This window comes from Triturus cristatus, chromosome 9 (assembly GCF_964204655.1).
Source record: "Triturus cristatus chromosome 9, aTriCri1.1, whole genome shotgun sequence".
Classification (NCBI taxonomy): domain Eukaryota; kingdom Metazoa; phylum Chordata; class Amphibia; order Caudata; family Salamandridae; genus Triturus; species Triturus cristatus.
In genome coordinates this window covers 359676863-359689034 of record NC_140592.1, presented here as the reverse complement: position 1 = coordinate 359689034, position 12172 = coordinate 359676863, and the positions used below count along the sequence as shown (strand labels likewise).

The window sequence follows — 12172 nt, the reverse complement described above, 5'->3', positions numbered from 1 at the left end:
TCTCTGCTCATGACATTCACAGTTCCTCCTAAGTCTGTGAGTGTTGTGATGGTCTCTGGACTCTCATTATATTTGACCATCAATAAAATTGAAAATCACCTTTTAACTTACTAACTGAAAATTGAAAGCCTTTGTAATGAACCAGACCTTAGAGCAGACACCAAGACTCAGACACTTATCCTTCAGTGAGAGTCTGAAGCATTTCCTTTAAATTATACCTATTTATATTTGTAACTATTTTAAATAATGTAATTTAATTTAACATTATTTGCTATGGTCTTTATTTTAAGTCACTACTTCCATTATTTTCTATGAAGGAGTGTTACAGTATTAGGCTTCTGGACATGTGTAATGATGGGCTACCTACTAATTTTGAATAGCCCTGTCAGTGTTTGAAGTAAGGCTGCATACCAAGCATTACTGGCTTGTCAAAACCGGAGGGTGCAACAATATCACAAATTATAGCTGCATGCCAGGTGGGTCCATACAGGCCTCTTAGTACTCATTACAGCCACTGTGTTGGAAAACGTGTGCTGTTGCCGCATCATGGATGTATTGTTAGATTTCTTGTCTTATAGAGTGATTGTTTGCTATCTGTGACATAGCAGTTGTTGGGTCATGCCTCAAATCCTAGTTGGATTTGTTAAGACTATTGATAAACCACTGATCCAAAAGACAGGACTGGGCCAGCGAGTGGCAGCTGGCCTGGGCAGAGGCTCTTCCAGATGCTGTCCTTGTCTTCTTCCAACCTTTCCATCAGACTCCATGGCAAGGGCATCATGTGATTTGTTGTTGAGAAGGATAGAGATTATGACGTGTGACAACTGAGATCAGGGTCAGGTGATTCCGTCACTTAATGGGAAACATGAAGGTCACTCCCAAGATGCTCTCTGCTGTTGCGATAAAAGTTCTCTTCTGGTCCTTGCAGGTTTGATATCACTGAGAGCACAGAGAGGGCGTGAGGTAGGGCTCAGATGTATGACATTTTCAAACATACGTTTAAAACACATGCCTTTACTTCACATGCAATGCAACGAACAACGCAAGTCGTTACAACGACTTGCTTTAGGGACGTCCTCAAGTTTGGTATAGTATATTTTACTATTCCAACTTCAGTCTGTGCAACAGTAGGGAAGGTGTTGGATTTTAAATCCAAAAATGAGTTCCCTAAATTAAGTTGTAATGACTTGCGTTGTAATGCAACATGTGGTAACGACGTGTTCGTTGTAGTGCCTGCATTGTAATGGCACTGCATTGTCCTGACAGCGTTGTAAATGCTGTTTCCCATAGGGTTCATATGATTGTGCAGCACCCCTATAAAGTGAAAGGCAATATCAAGATACCACTTGTCATGTCAGAGTATTGAACATACTGATGCTAATATGCAAAAAATCTGCATCCACATATAATTGCATACAAATAGTGAACAATGATACTAACATAGACACATCCAACAACCAAATATTATTATCACAGCACTAATATCACAATGTCTAGATAGCATATCAGAAATACAAACTAAAAAACACTATGCTCAATGAGCAGATAACATTACACACACATTCAACATCCACATATGTTGATACAGAAAGGCCTGGCCCTCCTTATTTAGCTAACAAACTAGAAGCAGCAAATTCCTCATCATTATCCTTCTCCAAAAAAGGCCATTGCCAAGAGCAATCAAAGGAATATTGTTGGTAAGACATCTGTTTATTAGACAAGATAATTTTAAACTGTAGACATTGGATATGCATCATCTATAGAGTCCAGTGCATTAAAATAACAACTCCACCGCGTGTATCCCTGAATAACTAAGACCCAGAACTGTGTTCAGTGGGTGAGGGAAATCCCTGCCTCTGTTGGGGCCTGATGTCTGGGTAACAGGCAGGACCCAGTACTCAAGGTGCTGCAGTTTCAGACCCCATGCCCCAGCAGTGCCCTTCAGAGCCCCAAGTATAAATTTCCGCTGTGCACTGGGTGAGCCTCTGTCAGACTCAGACAGTTCAGGAAGTTGCCAGAGACATCCAGTTTGGGAAGAAGGAGAATAGAAGACTGCTAAAAGAACAGGAAAAGAGAGACCAGGTGTTAAGGCTCATGGCATGGAATGTGGTGCCATGACATTATTCCACTGAAGGTCATCGAATATCTGTGTTCCAAAAGTGAGAGTTGGAACAGCACTGAAAAAGTTAACATGGCGGTAGCTATTGTATACCTACAAAGCTATAATTAAACCTGGTTTTATCTCACTAACCTGGTGAGCGTCATCACTACATTATTGGCGACTATCTGGAGCCACTGCATCAAACGCGCAAAGCTATTCATCCGTTTTGGCAAGATCCGTGTTGAGTGGTCAGTTGAACCATTTTGACCAGGACATTGGGGGTAAGTGGTGCATTCCCCGTACAACACAGGACAATCCTCTCCAGAGGGTCGCTATATGTATTATTGGTGCTCGGTCCATGTGTTTGCTGTGCAAAATTCTCTAATGCGCTGCCATATCATTCTGCTATCTGTCTATTGATGCTTGTTATTTTTTTGTGTGCAAGATTTCCTGGAAGGCTCAAGACCTGTGATTTCCCAGCCGCTAACAGTATTTGGGTTGTCGTGACTGAAGTGTAGGGCAGGTGCCTGGGTTGTTCGTAAATAGTCTATTGGCTGTCCAAGACCTTCCCAGCCGCAAAACCGGCCAGCCGCTTGAATAATCTGAAGGGCGGTCTTCTGGGCCTGTCTGCTGCATTGGATGCAGAGTCCCTGTTTGCAGTTCTTGCTTTTGTGGTTATTGCATAAACTGCTCCTCTATCAGTGGTGCAGCCACCATTTCGGATGTTTTTTGTCGAGTTCAGTTGCCATTTTGGGGAGAAAATACTTGTACAGTGAGGACAGCTTAGAAATCTCGTTGATATGCACAACTACTAAAGTGTTTTGACAACTACTATAGCGTATCAATCGAGATGTAAGGTGTAGATTTGATGCGCATAACATGTGGATCCCGTTTATCATGGTTTCTTTTCACTGACGTTCACAGCTGACATTTCATGTTGGTGAAATTCAAGTACAGGCAATTATTAGTTTGGAGAGCACATTTTGCCTTCCTCCACCACCATTGAATCACCTGGTAGCCCACCCATACGGTGGAATCAGTGTTTCTATGTCTTGGGGACCTTGGAGCATCTCGTTTTAGGGCTTAGAGAAATACATTCCTCCTGTTGCATTTCTTAGTTTTTAAAGGGAAAGAAGTGTTCAAACATCTTCCAGAAGTGGTGCCTGTAGATGGTGAAGATCTTGATGAAAATCAGGTAGTTGTTAAGAAATGGAAGTAAAGATTTGATATCCGACCTAGCTTATTCCTGTTATGTCATAAGCTCTTTAAGAGAACACAAATCCCATCAGAAAATGTAGACTCTCACATCAGTGTGTTAAGGAAAATGTATGCAAAGTGTCATTTTGCGAATTCACTGATCAGCTGATTAAGGATCAGTTTATAGGCAATTATTCGGAAAAGGAGTCCAGAAAATATATGGAAAAGTATATGTAGCTAAGAAGGGTCTAAATATTTTAGGATGGTATCAAAAGGGGTTGTTCTGTATGATACTAAGACCAGGACTAGAGCCTGTGTTAGTTGGGAAGGATGTGTCATTGTCAGGTTCTATTGAACAAAAGTTCCCTGAGGTCTTTGCTAAAAAATTGGGATGTATTTCTGGCTTCAAACACAAGATTAAAGTAAAACATGAAGCTATACCAGTGAAGCACAAGATTAGAGTATTCCCATTTAGTATAAATAATGATTTGGAAAAAGAATTGAGTAGGTTACAAAGTTCTGCGGTCATAGAACCTATAGAGTCGGATTTATGGTTTTCTCCTTTAGTGGTGGCTAGAAAACACAATGGAGATATTCGGGTATGTGTTGGCCTCAGCATATAATCAGGTCGAATTGGAGAAATCAACCAGACACTATGCAGCTTTTAATTTTCCTTCTGGCACATACCAATTCTGTTGCATGCCATTTGGAGTGGCATCGGCTGCATCAGTCTTCCAGCGCATCATGCATCAGCTGTTGGGCCGCATCAAGGGAGTCTCAGTTTTCAAGGAAGATGAGTTGATTTTTGCGAAAAGGTTGGAAGATCATTACTTTTCAGATAAAGGTGTAATTGTGTAATTGTTAAGAAGGAAAAGTAGTAGTTAATGGAAGGAGAAAGTTGAGTTTTTGGATCGCATTATCTCGGGTGAGGGTATTTACAGAGACCTGGACTGGTAAAGGCAGTTGTGGATTATCCACCACCCATGAACAAAGATAAGTTATGCTAAATTATTGAGCAATGTGAGTTCTACAACAGAGTCATTCTTGTGTATGAGTCTAAAATGAAATGACTTACAATAATATTAAAGAGAAATGTCAAGTTTGAGTGGGATAACTGCTGTCAAGAGACTTTCAATATGGTCAGAGATGAAATGGCGGGGGCAAGAGCTTTACATTCTTGTGATCCAGCGTTCGCATGCACCATACAGTTCATGCAAGCAAGTATGGTATTGGAGCTGTGCTGACTCAAGATAAGGGGTGTGAGTCAGTTACCATAATGTTTGCACCCAGGGTCCTTTGCGAACTAGAGCGCAACTACTCTATAGTTAAGAAAGAATTGCTAGCCTGCTATTGGGCCATAGAGAAACTTAAGTCATATGTTTAGCGGTGGCGGCTCCTCTGCAATGACGGAGGAGCATCACCTCACTACCTGGCACAGAGCCAGCAAACGAAAAATAAAACAATGCTCTGAGCCAGCTTGTGCATGGGGGGGGAGAAGTGCTTGTGAACTCTCTAAGTACGCATATGTGTTTGGCTGGCCATCTCAGGCCGACCCAAACACACATGCGTACTTAGGTTTCTACAGCCTGGCTGCATTCAGCAGCTGGGCTGGAGAAGCCCCACAGACTCCATGACCTGAGAAGAGCAGCTTTCCTGCCCACTCAGGCCAATTCCCAGGCTGCTCTGCAGCACAGGGATTGGATAGGAGTCTGTCCCAGGGGTCTAGTAAATTTGTAAAATTATAATTAGGTACCTGTTCAACCCCCCACCTCCGCGCTCGCTCTTACCGTGCTCCCCCCACCTGCCCCACTGCCCTTTGTTTAGTGGCGGCCACCACTGATGTTTAGGGTAGGAGATGTTGTCTTCAAACAGACTATAAGTCTCTAGTGAATATCGTGAGGGGTGAGAGTCAAGTATAACACTCCGTGTATAGATCCCCTTACTACAAAGCTTTTACAGTATGACTTTTCGATGTCACTCATTCCTGGAAAAGATTATGTAATTGCTGCCATGTTGTCCAGGTTGCCAAGGAGTGATCAAGAATTGACAGTTCCTGAAGAAGACTTTAAGAGTTGTTTTGTAGCTGCAATGGATATTCCTGAGTATGAAGCGTATTCAGAAAGGAGGAAACAAGCACGTGAGGTGGATGCTGTGTTGAATAAAGTCCAGGAATGTATTTTTAATGGCTGGCCAAAAGAGAGAGGTGTGTAAACACAGAGATTCAACCTTATTGCAAAATTACTGAGGAATTATCTAGTGAGGGTGGTGTTGTGTTGAGAGGTGACAAGAGTGATCCCCCCACTGGTATTGCGTCAAAAGCTGGCTAGAATGTCTCGTGATGGGTATTTGGGGGCACAAATAGCAAAAATAAGAGCCAGAGCTTACTACTGGTGGTCTTCAATTGACAAGGATATTGACTTTGAACCATAGGCTAAATTGGGGATCGATATGGTTGGCCCATTCAGTTATTTGCTGCATCATCTGCCTTGTGCGTTTGTACTAATGGATTATTACAGCAAATGGCCACAAATACTTTTTTTTCACACATTCTGCAAATAATGCTGCGCTATTTCTGAAGGATGTTTTATCTAAAGAAGGGTTTCCTCAACATCTGATCTATGACAATGGAGTACAATTCATAAATGCTTAGATGGAAGAATTTTTGAAAACTTCAGGAGTCAAGCATTTAAAAAGTTCTCTCTATCATCCCCAGAGCAATGATCTGGAAGAGAGGATGAATATGCTTGTGGGTGATTGCATTAAGTGGGCCAGGAACAACAACTACAATTTGAAAGAAGCTCTTACATCTATTTTGTGGTTTTATCGTACAACATCCCACTCTGCCACACAGCAGTCCCCTTAGGTTTATTAAGCACAAATGGGCAGATCTAAAGAAACTAACGCAGCGCAGTGCCACAAGTCATTTTGCTGCGCCGCGCTGCATTAGTTTAGAAGCACAGGGATGCGACATATTTACAACAATATGTCGCATCTCTGTGATTCCCCCTGTGCTGGCGCACAAACTGCTGCCATGATGCAAGGATGCCTGCGTCGTGGGGAGATTGTTTTTGTGCAGGAAGGTGCCCCTTCCTGCACAAAAACAATCAACTGAGGTGATTTCCTCTTCCAATGTGTGCTTAGAATGCAGCACCTAGGGTGGCGTAGCATTCTGACGCATTTCCAGATTTACGATTTCTCGTAAATCTGGAAAGGCATCAGTGGACATGGTTGTTGCGTGGGAACACTCACAGCAACACCCATGTCACGCCCCTAACATACAAATTGTTGCGTGAACAGGGGCGATATTTAAAAGCACAGGTTAAGTCACGCAGGGTGACTTTACCTGTGCTTGTAAATATCACTCAGCAGGCTGCGCTACCGGTGCGTCACGCAACGTGATGCACCATCGGTGCAAGGGGCTTGTAAATTTGCCCCCAAGTGATTAATATTGATGATCAGAATACTCTAGGTGAAAGAGTAATTGAGAACCAAAGAAAACAAAAGGAAATGTACGATGCTAGAAATTGTGCTAAGTGTGTACTTTTCCCTGTGGGTGACCTTGTGTGGGTTTAAAAAAACCTGGGTTTGTGAAGAAAGGGAATGCCAAATATGGTGCACCAGTGAAGATTGAAAGGGTCGGCTGAAGTGCTGTAAGTGTGAATGGGGAACATTGGTGGAATGTAGGCAAGATTGGCAAACTTTCTAGTGCAAGATGTTCCTCAGAGGTTGAGTTCAAACAAAATAAAGAGGAGGATAGTTCTCAGGATGATTCTCAAGGGTCACGTCGCTGTCAAGGCTCTCAGACTGGTTCTCAGGGCCACTGTCAAGGATTCATTCAAGGGTCTTCTGAGTTATCAGGAGTTGAGTTAAGTGCACTATTTTTATTGCTACGTACATTGCATTTAAGGAATCGGTATTTCCGATTCCTTGAATGCAAGAGCAAAATAAGGAATCGCGATTCCTTATTTTGCAAGTAGGTTTCAACTCACCTACATTGCACGCAGCCAAATACCGGTCGGTAACGCAGACATTCTGCGAATATCTGCGTTACCGCTCAGTATGTGGCCACCTACATCTGGCCCTTAATTTGTTAAAATACCACACTCTCCCACTAGTGAGATGGATACTTTTGGTAGCCACCGTCAGGTCACAACTGAGCAACCCCCACATGGATAATGACCAGTTGGTAAGCCTGACTCCTTTTTCTGCTGAATAGGGCGTGTGTGGACCAACCTTTCTTTTAAGTTGGGTGGCCTTCTAAAGGCAAATCTAGGGGGCATCTTTTTCTCCCCAGTGTCCAGCAATGACCAATGCTTTCTTATTATCTGCCTAATTTTAGTAGACAGGGTGTCAAAGGTGGTGACTACAGGTAAACACTGTTCCTTTTGTTTGATGTTCCTCTCCAATAGGGCCTCACAGGGTGTGTTCAAGGCACACTTGCGTGCTCTCTTAACCACCATAGTGGGATAGTCCCTATTTTTCAATTTGGTGACCAACTCCTCAGATTGTTCCATGAACATTTCCGTGGATGAACAGTTCCTGCGGTACCTCAAAAACTGTCCCACAGGAAGATTGTCACACAATGCTCTAGGATGAAATGAGCGATAGTGGAGCAAGGAGTTCCTATCAGCGGGCTTCTGATGGACAGTCATATGCAATCTGTTATCCACTGCCATTACGTCTACATCCAGGTACACTGCAGAGTCCCTACTGACGGTCCATGTGAACCGCAAACAACTGTCTGCTTCATTCAGCCATGATAAAAATGCTTGTAGCTGGTCCTTTGGACCAGTCCAAATGCAGAGCACATCATCAATCAACCTCCTCCAAAGAGAAATGTTCTCTTTGAAGGGGTTTGAGGCATGAGCATCTTCACTACACCAGTCCACATGATAGTGTATTCTAGTATGGGGACTGGACTGAAAGCGGAGTTGAGAAATATTGCAAAGTAAAAAGAGGAGGGAAGAAAATGGATAGCAACAGAATTTGATAGGCGGAGAATGAGAGAGAGTTGTGTGTAGTTGCATGGCGCTCGATGCCATGTGCCTGGGAGTGCTTTTGTATGTTTGTGTGTGTGAAAGGGGTTCCATGACACTATCTTACAGGAGTACTTAGGAGCTTATCACAGTATGATTTCTTTGACTTACATTGACTAACACATGATATTAAGCTGGACATGTAGTGGCAATGAGAGGAAATGTGTGATAATTAGAGCACCGTGTGCCTCTGGGTAGCATATGAGATACATTGAGGTTATGATGACATTTATTGACATATGGAGAAATGTTGGGTAATATAACAAAATTGTTTTAATGATGAGTATTCAGGTACATTACAGCAATGGCTAACATATGATATAGTAAGTGAGTAGATAATAGCAGTGACCGGAAAGACACAACGATTTAAGGTCACTTAATACTTATGTTGTGGGATCACTTTAGTGGTTGCAGAGGGTACTTTCATGATGATGTGGCAGTTATTTTCTGACTTCTTTCGAACCCAGTCATGATCTCCAGTGATAACCTTTTTAGGATCGTATTTGTTTCCAAAATGTTCTACCTGTGAAAGAAGACCTCCCACTGTCTTCACCGCCCCAGTCCTCCACTTCTCCCCATATACTGTTTTGGGAATTGGTCTTGCTCACGTTCCACGGTTACAATTTGGAAATTGTGCCTTTGCCTGTAAAATCCTGCTAGGAACAATCACATATCTTACAATGCCCTACAAATTTGAAAATCACCCCACCACCCTTGAATATTGCATTTTGTGTCTTGTTCAGACATTTATGTTTTCATTGTCTCCTAGAATACAGATGGTTCCAAACAGACGTGCCTCTGTGGCTTCCAAAGTAACCTGAGGAATGACTGCTGAATGTGTGCCAGTGGTTGCAGGCGGCACTCACTGGCACTCATTTTTGGAGACCGGGGCTTATTTTTCAGCATCAGACTTTGGACTAAATAGAGCAAAAGCGACAGAGCTAAGAAATGGAGGCGGAAAGAGAAAGATAAGATAACAGGCATGGAGAGAGCTATAAGGGATGAAAAAACCCTGCAAGGGTGCGATAGAGAGACAGGAATTGTGGTGCAAGGAAGGGGCCTGAGGTGGGAAGAAGACTCGACAATGTTGGTATTCGACAACCTGGGCACTTGGTAGAAACAGCAGCAGGCTAATAAGAAACACCTACAGACCCTGGACTACAACTTCTTCTTATTATTATTATAATTTTTATTATTAATAGTATTATTTTTAGTAGTAGTAGTATCGCGATTATTATTATTATTAGTACTATGTTATGCATTTTTATTATCATTAGTATTATTATTATCAGTATGATTATTACTAGTAGTAGTATGGTTTTCTTATCATTATTGTTATTAATATTAACAGGATTATGATTATTATTATTAGCAGTAGTAGTATGAGTTTTTTATTATTATTATGTTGATATTCATTTTTATTATTATTGTTATTATTATTATTGTTATGATTACTATTTTGTTAACCATTTTTATGATTATTATTATTAATATTATTATTACTAGGAGTAGTACTATGGTTTTCTTCTTCTTATCATTATTATTATTAATATTAATAATAGTAGTATTATGAGTTTATTTTATTATTATTATTATTACTATTATAATTATTGTCATGTATTACTAATATTATCGATATTATTTACAAATAAGCACTTTTAAATAGAAAGGCAAGCCTTCCTCTTCTAATTCGTTTCCATGCCGCATTCTTTCAACCAGTTCACAAGCGCGCCTCAGCAGTGCAGCTGGAATGTCGTTTTCTCCTCTGAAATGCTTTGGGTGCATCTGTTTAACCTGTATATTTTCACAATGTAAATATATATATATATATATATTTGTTAGTTTTCATGCGAACGCTGGCAATCTGCAGTTCATTCAAGGAGCCATGTTGGTATTGTCTTTTGTGTCTCTGAATTATCGTTCTTTCTTAAATGTTTCCTTATCATACCACTGCTCTTGGGAAAGACTTGCTCATGAGATAATCCTGTTTCCTTTGGTCTTCCTTCATAACTTTTACAATTCTCTGCTCCAGTGGTTCCATTTTCAGCCTCCTTACTCGCAGTAATGTACTCGCCGTTTTATCTCATGAATGTGCAAATCACCCAATTATGGCTTCCGAACGAGTGTTTCTGTTCTTCGTCTCTCGTGCTTCATTTTGCACAGCACAATCACAGTTAAACATCTTGTGCAACAAATTTGATGAAGTTGCAGGCAGTGTAATGGTGTCATGTCATTCTCCTAATAGTTTCCAGTATTGCACTCTTTACATAGATTCACATGAACGACTGCCTTTGTCTGGTGACAAGTTTGTGATACCGCTAAGAAGATGAATGCTATCTGATGTCTTGTGTTATACTTTCTAAAACAAGCTTTGGCAATGCCAATCGGGCTGGCTTTAAAGGACTGTTGCATGTTAATGTGAAGCATTACAAGTAGATAACATTGGAAAGAATATGTATTAGTGTGGAAGCAAAGAACTATACAATAATATTGGAAAAAGTTAAAAGGTCAGGTGACAGTTGTACTGGTGAAGCCACACCTACAAATCCATGTAGGCGAATGCCTTCCCTCCTCCCATTTGTGATGCCACCAGAGAAAACACCATTCATTTTCTAGTTATCTAAGACACTTTAATAGTCTTACAATGTCATGTGTGTGCCCCTCAATTTTCAAGCTCAAACAGCTGGATCAATAAACAAACTTATTGTAGCTGAGTGGAGGGCAAGCACTTTTTTGTGGAAGTATACAACTTCTGCCCAACCAAAACATAAACTCATGTCTCGTCTCCCAACAAGTGGGCGGAGCCATAGCCCCTCTCTCTTGGTGATTCTCAAATAACTGTCTGGTGACAGCTGTGCTGTAAAGCCAGACCATAAAAAGGTGCTGCTATCAATATTATCACCTGTGGGTCGGAAAGTCTGGGGTTTCAAAAGAGTTACAGCCCTTGACATTTTGAATAGGTGCAACACCGAAGTAAGGATTGCACAGAAAGTGCATGTGCTTTCAAAACCTTTTCATTGAGTTACTTAGGGCCATATTTACAAGGGCTTTATCTCTGCTTTTTTGGCTTCCAAAGCCAAAAAAGCGGAGATAAAACTATCACCCTATTAACAAGAGGGTGCTAACACGCATTAACGCATGTTAGCACCCTTTTACTCAACGCCTCCCTTTGCATCTATAATGAGATGCAAAGTGGGCATCACTGGGCAGGACAACCTTGTAAATATCACTGATGTTCACATCGCGATATTTACAAAGCTGCCCCAGCATTTTAGCACACATTAGTTTTTGGAGAAAACTGCTGGTTTCTCCAAAAACTAATGTCTGCTAAAATGCAGACTTGCAATTCTACCTATCCCTAACATTGGGGTGGATTATGCTGATACGACCCTGTGGAATCTCTGGAATTTTTATCGCCCTGGAGAAACGTGTTGTTAATAACGCGCTACCAGGGCAATAGATTCCAGAGATAGCCTGCGATAACAAAATTATCGCTAAACACGGCCGGCGATAATTATCGCTGGCCGTTGATAATATGCCCCTTAGCCTGATGTGGAATATGACCTAAGTGAGAATGGCATCACAACGCACATGCTCACTCACGCATTCATCTATACTTTACTCTCAGTGAGCAAAGCATTCACTCCTCAGATCTGTCTGGAACCTACATGCCATTCATGCCTTAAATGTGCATGTTCATTAAACAATGAAAGCTTGTATGAGCCTGCTTTTGCTGGTGTTAAATCATTTTTAGATGAACATGCCATTTGAAAATAGGCCTAAAAAATGGAGAACAAAGTCTGCATAAGGGACATACCCTTATTCAAAATTATAACTC

At 41.4% G+C, this 12172-nt stretch overlaps 1 long non-coding RNA gene across 1 annotated transcript in view; it reads right to left on the bottom strand.

Annotated features, from left to right (window-relative positions):
* The window catches only part of LOC146797938 (uncharacterized), a 169633-nt gene that overhangs the window by 101264 nt on the left and 56197 nt on the right, over positions 1–12172 (bottom strand). The gene's annotated exons all lie outside the window — the stretch shown is intronic.